Source organism: Malaclemys terrapin, chromosome 5 (genome assembly GCF_027887155.1).
Source record: "Malaclemys terrapin pileata isolate rMalTer1 chromosome 5, rMalTer1.hap1, whole genome shotgun sequence".
Lineage (NCBI taxonomy): Eukaryota > Metazoa > Chordata > Testudines > Emydidae > Malaclemys > Malaclemys terrapin.
Window position 1 is genome coordinate 128,824,262 of NC_071509.1, and position 12,533 is coordinate 128,836,794.

At 41.9% G+C, this 12,533-nt stretch overlaps 1 protein-coding gene across 2 annotated transcripts in view; it reads left to right on the forward strand.

Moving 5' to 3' along the window:
• ANTXR2 (ANTXR cell adhesion molecule 2) overlaps positions 1-12,533 on the forward strand; it is a 176,099-nt gene that overhangs the window by 120,468 nt on the left and 43,098 nt on the right. The window lies entirely within an intron of this gene.

The following is a 12,533-nucleotide window of genomic DNA, read 5'->3' on the forward strand; positions in this document are numbered from 1 at the left end:
GTTAAATGAAATTGTGGAGTGGATGCCACGGGCAAATGAGTGGTTAGGGCGAGGCAGGCCCATTAAGAGAAGTCTGGTAAGTGTGTTGGTAAAGCTTGTATATTTTTAAATTGTGTGGGAACTTAGAGTTGATAAATATAGTTAAAAGCTTGATTTTTTTCAAAGAAGGCAGCTCCCACTGAATTGGGGCACTTAGCTCTCTTAGACTCCCAGCCGAAATAGAGAATTAAACCAACCCTACTTAAAATATCATCCAGTTATTTGTATCTACTAAAGAACTGGCAGCTTTTATAAGACACTCGGGTAAGCAGGCATAACTAAGTGATTTACTGCATATATTTTCACTTAAAATTCTGTTTCCAAAATTGTTCTCATCATCACATTTTAGGTATCAGTGAGTTATATCTGAAGTTTGCCATGTCTCCTGTCTTACTTGAGCTGTTGCAATGAGCTATGAAGCAACTGATTCTGTCTGTCAGCCTTCCTCCTAGATCCAACAAAACAAACGTGACTTGAGGCAGTCTTCAAACAAACAGAAAGATCTATTTTAGTTTACAGCACCTGCTTAGCGGTGCTAATTAGAACTGAGATGGTAGGTGGGGAGGATGTGGGGTATGGAAGATGGGGACAAGGAAACTAAGCAGGAGAATAAGAGTAAGGGTCCATTCCTATGTTCTCCTACGACTGCAGGATTGTGTCCTTAATTTTTAAAGACCAGGATTACATACTCTCTTTTTGCAATCAGCAATAATTATGGCTTAGTGAAATTTTGTGACTACTGCACTGAAGGGTACCTAAAATTCAGCTTTAATATGTTTAAATAGCATCTTAAAGAAAATGAACTGAAAGAAATAGCTACTATTCCTAGTTGTCTAATTTTCATGGTCTATGTTGTTATACATTAAAAACCTAATCTAGGGAAGAATTAGGCATGTGCCTAAAGTTCTAGGTGGTGAGGAGTGCTCCAGGCCACTCACTGTATAAATAGTTGAACTCATGCATAATTCGGGACAAGACTGGGGACTCTAGGTCAAACACTGATGTTTTTATTCATGCAAAACCCCCATTGACTATAAGACTATTTTGTCTGGATAAAATCTGGGGAAAATTAGAATCATAGACTATCAGGGTTGGAAGGGACCTCAGGAGGTCATCTAGTCCAACCCTCTGCTCAAAGCAGGACCAATCCCCAACTAAATCATCCCAGCCAGGGCTTTGTCAAGCCTGACCTTAAAATCTCTAAGGAAGGAGATTCCACCACCTCCCTAGGTAACCCATTCCAGGGTTTCACCACCCTCCTACTGAAATTAAGGAAAGATTTCAGGATTTGGCTCTAAAGAGAAAAGCTATAATGTAACAGGATAAAACAGGGTTGAAAGAGCACTGCTTCCATGATTTAGCATTTGAAAGATTGCTCTTTATTGCCACACGTAATCTATAAATTTTTGGGGGCAGAACCGATCTTTTTGTTTTGTGTTTGTACACCACCTACCACGGGGGATCCTGGCCCATGACTGTGGCTTCTAGGTGCTGTGATAATACAAATAAGTATTAATAATAATATTAGTACTTTTCCACAAACATAACTAAAAGTACAGGTATTTGGCCTGAATCTGCAACTCTTACTCATACAAGTAGTTCTTACACATGGGAGTGGGCCATGTGAAATTTTTGGGACTGTTCTGGTGAGTGAAGATTGTTGTCTTGAGCCAGGGTTGCAGGACTGGGTCCCTTATTTTAACATTTGAGCTGTATTTTGGACCATTACTTCAGAATGGCAGTTTTGTTTATAAGGGCAAATGACCATGAACATTGGAGTGATTTAGCTCATTACTATAGAGCATTGTGGGTTTTTAAAAATGTCTTTTAACATTTCATCTCTTAATGGTGGCGCATCATTCCTCAAGTCATGAAATGAGCGTCATTAAAAGTATTTATGACTAAAGGAAAAGATGAGCAGGCAAACCATTCCACGTGATGTCATAATGCACCGCATGCAATGACAGAACATTTGTGAAGGCCAGTATTCTTTATCCGTTGCTAAGCAAGAAAGAACAGTGCTGCTCGCTGCAGGCTCATGTCATTGTGTTATGGTGGACTCCACTTAAAGTCACCTACAGTATCCTGGACAAGCCTGCCACACGTGGTAATTACTGTAAGCAGTGACTACTGTAGTGGAATATGTGGGGGTAGATCCTGAGCTAGTGTAAATTGTCATGTCTCCACAGTGGTGCTGAGGGTCAGCCCTCCTGTCCTGTTTCTTTCTGCGTATGTTGCTTGGGTTTTGACCCCTCTTTAGCATGCGATACATACTTTCCAGTATATTGTCTCCTTTAATAACATGAAACAGATCTACACTCTGCCGACTACAGAAGGGGAATATGATTATATACATCTGAGCGAGTGTGTGTGTGTGTGTGGGGGGGGGAATATGAGAAATGGAAGGAACGGCTTTGAACCGTGCTTCTAATGGCTATTTTTAGCTTGCCATTCCGCACTTTCCAACAGCTGGACCAATGCTGCAGATCCAAGTTGCAGGTTCAGTAAATGCTGCATGTCTCGTCCTATCGAAGCAGTAGGGCTTTCCGAAAGTGACAGTGGTAGTAATTAAGACACAAGAGAGAGGGGGCAGCAGGTTTCTAAGGGTTACATTGTCTGAAGAAGAGGGAGTGATAAAGAATGAAGTCAATGATGGATCTGACGTTTTCGGAGGGATGATGCAAACAACTACTAATGAAGGCTAAACAGCTTAGGAAGGGATGTTAGCTCCCTCCCGCCCCCCTCCCCCTGTGCTTTCGTATGCTCCGTGAACAACAGCTAGGGACAGAAGGTTATTAGTTCACACAGGAGACTTTGGATTCCCGTATTATTGAGAGAATGTGAGAAAACAAATCTATTACAGCTGAGGCAGAGTGTCTCAATACAAAAGTGCCATGCTATCAATGGATACGTTTTCAGAGCTCTGTTGTGTGCAGCTAATTGATACAATTTGTAATTGAATGACAGTGTTGGCATTACCAGTTATTGGCTCATTTTCCATATCAGTGATGTATATTTTAATACTAGTATTAGTTGTTAATCTGGCGGAAAAGTAGTTGGCATTTTTAAATGGTGGTGTTAAAAGCCCTGCTAGAGAGCCCAGGTGTTCAAGCACTATGGTGACGAGCGTTATGGAAGTGCCTAATTAATAAGTAAAACTATACTTGCCATTAAATTCATCACGATTTCATCTGGTGCAAAAAGAAAAGCATCTGATCTTGCCCCAGACTAGATAGGACTGTGTAGAGTCATCCGAAGAAGTGGGCTGTAGTCCACGAAAGCTTATGCTCTAATACATTTGTTAGTCTCTAAGGTGCCACAAGTACTCCTGTTCTTCTTTTTACGTATTTAAAAGAGATGCGTGCTGCTCAGTGGCAGATTTTCAAGGCATGCAGGGTTTATGTCTACGTTGCTCTAAACAACAATTAATATTATTCATGTCTTTCTTACCCGCAAAATGCGGCCTGCACTGTGCCCAGTTAGGCCTCCTTGGAGACTAGAATATGGCAAGCTGGGGTCAGTCCACCTGGGAGGGAGACAGCTGTTACAGCTGACTCCGGTCCTTGTCAGCATTAATGACCTGTATTTGACACCTCATCCCAGCCGTCCTTGTTTTAGTGTACGATGTATTGTATTAGAATAATTACTACCTGTCATCCTCTATTTAACAAACACACTCCTCTTAGTCAGCCCAGACATATGAGCGATATGTGATTGTACGCTAAACCAGTGTTGCCTGCTGATCTATCTGTGTGCGCTTGTGTGTGTATGTGTGTCATGTGTGAGTGCACTGGTCAGTATATAAACATGCTGTGTTAAAGTAACATGGATTTGTTATGTTAAATTAAGAAGAGTGAGGTTGCTCCACTCCCCTTAATTCACCCTGTTGGGTGTAAATAGTGCAGAACAGATAATGGGCCCAATTCTGCTACCGTTGAAAATCAGTTCTACCACGACCAGACTCTTTACAAGATCACACGGTGCTGTAAGACTCATTTGCACGCATCAGTGTGGGCCACACAGGAGGAAAATACAAAGGATTTCCACATGGAGTTTTACTCAGATAGTTCTGTCAGAGGAGAGGATGAAGTTGCTTCTTGGTTTTAATGTAATCCTGTGCCCAGGACATATGGGAGACTCAGAGAGCTTCACCGACTCTGGAGGATCCACAAGGCCATCCATATGAAGACTTTGTGCCTCTATAGGAGCTCAGGGGAGCCTTGTCCCCCTCTAACTCCCAGGCAGTCCCATGCTGCAGTGGATTTTCCTAGCCCCCCTCTCCCACTTTAGTGTGGGGTATGGGGACCACACAAAAGATAATGCTGCTGATTTTTTGGTTGTTGAGTGGGGGGATTGCATTGCAGTGTGAAAGACAGCATGTACATCCACCCTCATCCCGCCTCCTCCTGCGGCATCCCATGTTCATATCCCTGAACCCATTCAGTGCTCTCCACAGCAAAGGTTCTGTGGAGGTGGCTGGGAAGGAGAAAGTCTGCCTGTTGAGGCTGCTCTCAGTGTGAAGGTCCTGAAGGAACATCCCCTTCGCCTCTTTCCCTTGTAGTCTAGGTTTTGCCACAGAGTAAATACTTCATTGAGCTATAGACATTTGAAAGCGGTGCTCTGTAATGGAGACGGCGACATAGCCTTAACTACAGCAGCCCTGTAGCTGCTTTGTCCGTTACAGCCCCCAGGCACGTTTAATATAAAATCTTTATTTTCAGCAGTGGCTTGTATGCAGAGCGCCATAGATCTTTGGACAGAACGATTAAGGGCAGAGGTAGAAAGGACACCAATTGAGCTCTTACACACTCTAGTGGCTGGTCTGTGGAGAATGTTTGGTTATATCTATGAATGATGCTAATTGTCTGGCTGCGGGACCAGCAAGATCGGTGTTGTGGAGACATACGTTCATGGATGGAGAAATAGAATATTATGTTGGGCAGTCTCTGCAAAAGGCCAGTCTAGATCTCTTATTTGCTAACTCCTCAAACAGGTAATGTCTTACTCCTGACTCTGACATGTTTTACATCTTTCCCAAATAGGATCTGATAAGCTCAGGACTTTGTCCACTTTGAGTTCAGAATTTGTGCAGGCAGCCACAACAACCGAGACTTCTGCGGTTCTCTGGGCTTGATCCTGCTTTCACTGATGTCAGTGGCAAGTCTCCCCTTAGTTTAGTAGATTCAGGATTGGAGCAAACGATTGTAACTTCAGCAGCAAAACAGCAAAGCTTTGGATTGTTTTAAATAGTCTGATCCTATCTCTATGTCCCTGGGTGCAACTTTTTGTGTTACCCTCAACCATCACTTTCACAGGAGATTATCTGATCAGGAAGTTACCTTGGCATTATAAGCTAAACACTAGTAGAAGACACAGTGATTGTGACAGTGAATCAGATTCTGTATTCAGTGGGCCTTTCAGCTTAGGATACATAACTCCCATTGTGGTTCATTATTTATCCTGTAGAGCCTGCAATTGAGGGAAATTTTACTTAATAATACTGCTTCCCTAGTACTATAACTATAGAACTTGTATCTTAGTACTGAAAAAGAGAGGGGAAGTGAATATTCCCAGCTGTCCATTCATAATATTTATAGGTGATTGAATTATTTGAATTTTGGATTAACTTTGTATCATATAAGTAATAAAATGGTAGTGGGGTTGGGGAGAAGGGCCAGACTTGCTTTTGGCATAAGTGGATGCAACGCCATTGACTGCAGTGGTGAATTTGGCTCCAGGTGTGAGCCTGATTCTTTCCAGCTGTATTATTCAAATTTCTTGTATGGAAATTTCAAGCCATCATTTTGAAAAGAGCCTTTATTTAGAGTTTTAAAACATTGCTCCGGAGGTAATTACCAGTGGATATTAATTATTGATACGCCACTACATTCTGGAAAAGTTGTATAGTCACTGGAAAGTGACCTTGTTAGAAGAGGGAGAGGGAAAGAGACGTACAGTGCCTCTTGAGATCAAGTGGAGTGATGCGTATCAAGAGAAGACACTAAAGATTTATTGTCTGTGGCAAAAGAAACACAGATCTCTGCTTGTGCAGTAAGTGTTTTTGACATCATACACAGTAAAGGATGATTGGATACTGTAGCTTAGAAAGTGTTTCACTGAAGGAAAATAATAGACATTTTCACATTGCTGTTTATATTAGGAGTGTGATTGTCTTGCTGTTTAGCTTTGCTTGTCCTGAGAATTTTATGATGTCCATATTAAGCCAGCTTTGTGTTAAAAGGTAGTTTTACACCACTTAAGATTTCAGCTATTAAAATGAATGTTCAAAATGTATCCACTTTAAGTAAAAATAAGTTTAGGTTACGAGCAAAATCTGCATTCTTATTTTGCCCGCCTTTTTTTTTTTGACTGGGGCATAACGTTAATGAACAACAACCGTATTACTGTTGGGCATTTCACAGCGGGTATTTAAAATGTATGTTGAGTAACATGATAAATTGGCACATTATTGATTTCTTTCATTTAAGTGCAGGGCAGAGTACCTGATTGTAAAGCCTATTCTGCTGTTGATGTTATATATTGGGTCAGCTGGATTCCTAGTACACTGGCAGACTAAAAAAGAGAAACTTCTGTATGGTATAAGTAATAGCTCAGTTCCCTGCTGTTGTATCTGCTTTGTGAAGGATTTTGAAGGCAGTGCTGGCTTTGGGGATTGTGATGGCTTGCTTGGCTGAAGATCATGGCCATTTCAGAGCCCCATCTCCTTTCGAAAGCACAGTTACAGGTATCTCCCTGGATAAGTTATGTTCCACCTTCCATGTATTTGCACATGGGGCCTGACATTGCATACATTAAAGTCAGTGGCAAATCGCTCATTGACTTCAGTGGTGCAGGATCAGGCCCATGCTGGGGGTCTGCCACTGACAGATCAGTGAAGTATTAATTGTGTTTATGTTTTTAAATGAGAATCGTTCCATTTACAGCCCCAAATGTAGCACCTATTGTCGTAAAAGGAAAGACTCCCATTGACTTTAATAGGGGCTAGAACAGGCTCCATATTGTGTTCACACTGAAGTCCTACTTGCGGGCCTTAAATGGCATATAGTCCTTGTACTGGCCCCCTGCGCAGGGGTGAGTTTCAGCCCCCCCTGTGAAGAGTGGTTGGCCTCTGGTATTTATACTGGATTCTGCTTGGTTTTATGGAATATCGCGCTTTGGAATGTTCCCATTTTCCCAGCCAGCTCTGCTCTTTAATTTGGTAAAAGCTGAATGGCCAATTAAATTAAAATAAAAATTAAGCAAAAGACTCTAGATGGTTAAACTCGGAGCTCTCCTTTGGTAACACTGGAAAACTAAACAATACAACCAGAGCTCTTAAATAAACCGTAATTACTTACACGTGCAAATACATCAACTAAGCAGAGGCACACAATTAGGCACCTAATTATGTTGAAAATGCAATTGCACACTGAGCTAAATAACCCCCACCTTCCTCTCCCTCGCCTGTCCATTGTTACAGTACTCGCGTTTAACCATGCAGTGATGTCTTTGCCCTTAAGCGCCACCTGTTGAAAATGCTTCAGTGCGTACAATGTGTATCCAATTGGGCATGCAGTTGCTGACCTTACTTACTTCCAAGCATATCTTTTGGAAAATATAATCCTAGGCGGGGTGGGGGGCTGTTAAAGCCATTTTAAAACAGAAACTGCTGGTGGGGCCGGGGTTTTCAATAACCATTTACTGGGCATCATGTCATATTTAACTCCCATTTTTAGTTTATAAGGAAACAGGTGTGGAGCAATCACAGAGGTACCCACAACGCCAGTGCAAACTAGCAGGACTTGTCAGTGCTCAGCATCTCTGAAAATCAGGCCATCACTGGTCTTGATTTAGCTCATTTTTTGATAACAAGGAAAAGAAAAAAACAACAACTAGTGATTTGTGATGCAACGGACAGATAAAGTGTAACTGAAATGGTGTCTGTGTTGACTCCAGAAGAAAAATACAGTTTTAAAATAAAATTGCAGTATTCGGTGACAACGCTGCTGTTAGCTTAAAGAATTTATTTTAAAAGCTAAATCAAAATCATTACACATGGGGATCTTATCCTTCTCCCTCTGGATCAATTTCCCGGTGATTTCTGTGAGAGTCAGATCAGGTCCAAGATGTAGGGTTGTAAAACTAAAAAGCAACAATTAGAAGGGGTAGGGAGACCATGGATGAAAAACTATGTTAAAAATCTTGTCTTGGCTAATTCTGGGAAGGAAGTTGCTTGCCTGTTTGTGTGCATTCTTGTGTATTTGAGAGAAAACATTTAAACTTGGATACCTAAACTTAGGTGCCTAAATAAGTAGTCTGATTCTCAGCTGTGCACGTTTCATACAATTTCAGTTGAAGTCAGCACCTTTGAAAATGCAGCCAAGAAAAAGAATGCAATCGCTTGGTCAGTGGTAGATGAAGAAAGGTGTTTCTGGGAGTCCAGTCACAGAGAGGAAATGTGGTTATCTCTAGCTGAATTCTCCCTTCCTGCCCCAAGTATTTAGTTGTTGTTTGTTGCTTCGGTGTTGGCATAGAATTCAATGTGATTCAAATCTGTTGAATTTCTAATTCATTACAGGTGTAGAGCTCCTTTTTTGTAGATTTTTGCTACATGTAGGTTGAGTTTAAAGTCTGTTTTAATGGCATATGTAAGCTGACTAAAGAAGGTGGCACATTAAAATTCATTTGTGCTGTGGTGTTCTGCCAGGTAAAGGGAAGGGATTTGTTTCAGTCTGCATGGAGGGGCCTTTAGCCTGTTCCCTGGTAATTTCATCCAACTTTATTTTTTCCAGTTTCAGCTTGTTGATATTAGTTCGTAACTTCATACAAAGCAGTTCATGAGAAACTATTACAGCATCCTAGTGGAAATGAGATACATTTTATAGGGGGTTGTGTTTCCTGTGATTATTCCTACAGGTGCAAAAAAAAGTAGCTTTGGCATATTTGATAATGCTCTTCCTTCCTCTAATTTTCAGTGGGCTGCCTTGATGGTATAGATCTCAATCTTAGATACGGCTGTGAGAGGTAAACCAGATTTAACCTAACTTTCCTCTTGGCCCATATTTGAATAGATTCTGCAGGGGGCAAAGGTACTCCAATGATTAATTATTGCTGACTTGCATTTTTGTGCTATAGTGGACGTATTCGTAACAGGCAAAAACATCAAAACGTAATGGTCCATTTTCCTCATGCCTGTTAATCTTCAAAATAATATGAAACATGTCCAACTCCTGTCTGTTGATTTTTTTAGCCTTCTCCTGCCTTTTTGCTTTCCTTTGCTCCCCTCACCATAGTGGAGAGGAGCATTAGATCCTAAACGTGGCTTCCTTACTGGTGCTTCAGAAGTCTGCTTTGAGAACAGACATACAACAGTGGGGCCCCAGTTTGCTAACCTTACCATCTCCAGAGCCACGTGCAGAAATGGAAAAGGATCGGGCTTTGTGATACAATAGGGGATCTAAGAAATAGTTTAAATATCTGCGAAGGTTGGAAACATGAGAGGGCTGCCAGACAGCTGTAATTGATAATCAGCAAAACAGTAGTGTAGAACCCTGTCGTGGAAACAGATGATGAGACCCCATCGGGAAGAGAAAAAATAAGAGACGTATGGGAGTGATGGTGAAGCAGCATAGGTGTCAATAATGCAATGTCTAAACCACAGCTTTTAGTCTGGCTTTTCAGATAGTTGGGAGAAGACAGCAAGAAAAAGCAGGGTTTTAAGACGCTTCTTTAAAAATTGAAAAGTTTAAATGAAAAAAAGACAGTCAGAAATGGCAATACATAAAAATGTATAAAATAAAAACATGAAAACACCTTTCCCCTGGAGGAAAAGAACTACTGTATATATATTCAGGCTGGTGTGAGTGAATTGCAGTATGACTGCAAGTAATACTTCCCAGTGGGGCCTCAAATCTGGGGAGAGAGCAGCATGCACTAAGTGGTAGAATCAAAGACATGAAAGATTCTGCCAGCAGTGGTAGCTATGCTTAATGTGTTTAAGAGCTTAACGGCCTATTGAAATAAACTGCAAATGTATCCCATATTGTGCTAAAGTCTTATGTACGCACCATAGTCATGTGTGATGCTTTTTCAAGCTATTAGTTCTCTTGCCTTTGTGACATTCGCAGAAGTGCAAATTGTTTTTTATCTCCTTGACCAAAATGTTTTAAATTTGTCACTTCTGGGGAGAAGATATAATTTTGTGCAATACTTAGTCACATCAAGTCTCTATTTTAACAGGACCGTTCATCTTTTTTTTTTTCCTTCTCCCCTTTTCTTTTCTTTTTTTTTTTTGACTAGCCTTGAAGTGCAATATTGTAAAACTCTGAACTTTTTCTCCTACGGCAGCATTTTTTTTAATGTTCATGTGATTTAATAATTTTTTATGATTGTAATAGGAGTAATTATTCCTGTATAGTGCTCAATATATTAAGCACCCTGAATAACAAAGAAGTAACACTTAGGCTAAAGCAGCCACTTTCTCTCCTTTTTTAACACTGTTAATTCATCTGTAGGATCACTCAGGATCTGTTGCTGAGAGCTTTCTGTGGAAGTTGTGCTGTGTATGTGGAGAATGGCTTGCTTGATAAACTTCTCTTAGGGTGAAGAGTGAAGATACATTCTTTTTTCATACTGTCAATTTCCAGTACTGTGTTTTTCTATTTTTTAGACCTTTTCTAAAGTAAAATGTCTGATGATTTGTACAAGCAGCCCTGCTAAGGAAGTTAGATTTGTGCAAAGCCTCTGGCAGGTGTTAATTAGCTTGATCCAAAAGCAGAAATGAGATAGACGCAGAATGAGAGGGACGCTGTTTCCTCTTAGTCCCCACAACAGAAGTTTCCTTATTTCATTTCTACTTATTTCTCCCCTACTTCCATCTTACTAAGCCATGCAGCTGGGAAAGAAAATGTTATTTAGTTTAGATTTAATAGTTGTTTTCATAACTCGTACTAATTGCTAAGAAAAGGTTAGTTTGCTTGGATAAAATAAGAATCCACTAGAACTTCACACTTGCCTCCTGCAGGGCCGGCTCTAACTTTTTTGCTGCCCCAAGCAGCAAAAAAAAGGGCCGCCCCACCGAGCGCCGCGCCACCGGAACCCCCCGCCCACGCCGCCCCCCCCACTGAGCCCCGAGCGCCGCGTCGCTAGAGCGGCCCCCCCCCCCCAGTGGAATGCCACGCCGCGCTGCCCCCCGCCACCCCAAGATTGGCCGCCCCTTACCAGGTGCCGCCCCAAGCATGTGCTTGGTTGCCTGGTGCCTGGAGCCGGCCCTGGCCTCCTGGCTCATTTCAACAGAACGTTTGTACGTCAAAAAATTGGTTATTGATTCAAAATTGTTTTTCAGTTTCATGCAACTTTTCGTTTCTGGGTTTTGGCTGGGACTGGAAATATCATGAGAGAGTCTGTTCTTGTGAGATTTCCAATTTGAATTTAATAGACCAGAGCCAGAGGTTTGGATAGCTGAAATAAGCATCGTGAAACTTGGGCTGTTTCTCCAAAATATATATCCAAACTTTTTTGCTTTGGGGTGGATAATGCTGGTGGAGTTCAAGGTTTTGCAAGCTTCACAGTCGTTTTGGGTTTCATGCAATGTGTAAGTCTGGGTAGAGTTACTGGTCTATTGAAGAATGACTGGCAGGAAAGAACAGGTGTCCCAGCACCTGTCTTCTTTGTCTTTAGAAGGAAATGAGGAACACAAGTGCACAACCCTAAAAGCAGTAGTGGCCCAAGTGGATGCACTTATTAAGGGTTGGCTTGTGCCCTGCTGCCCCATGGGTGTGCCAGGGTGAAGAGAGAGAGAGAGAGAGAGCATAAGGAGGGCCTGAACCCATTCTGTGCAGGGGTAGGAACAATTGCAGTCCTGTGCTCCCCGGGTGCAGCAAATACTCACTCTGTGCAACACCAGACATGGACACGCATAAGGCAGACTTGACCAGCGTAGGAAGGCGTGTGCTGTACTTCCCAAGGAGTGTAACAGCAAGGTCACTCCTCTTTTGCAGTGGGGAGTGCCAGGAATAATTCTAAGTTCTTCCAGGATTTCTCCCTTGGGTGTGGCACCTCTGTGTTTCGCCCGATGAGGCCTTAGAGCTAGTCTGTGCTAGGATTATTTTTTCCTAAAATGTTGTGGTGAGGCTGGACTGGCAGCTGCAACAATGGACAGTTTTAAGGGAAATTTCCTAGACAGCCTGAATGAGCAAACCTCTAACTTGCCAGTCGCAGCTCTTTGGCACAGCTAGTAGGTGGCCAGTAGCAAATTGAAGCTCTTGAAGCCTTTTCCAAAACTTTCAAAAGCACACACACGTGATTGCCCCATTTTCTAATATCTTGTGAGTGTTGGTCCTTTACAGCAGCTGCAACACAGGACACCAAGGATGGCAGGACACTATGAGCAGTGGCAAAGCGAGCATCTTCTATTCGATGTCTGTGTGTCTGTGCACATGACTGACATTTACAGAACTCCTGTCTTTAGTAAAGAATTTGTTATCCACTGTTCT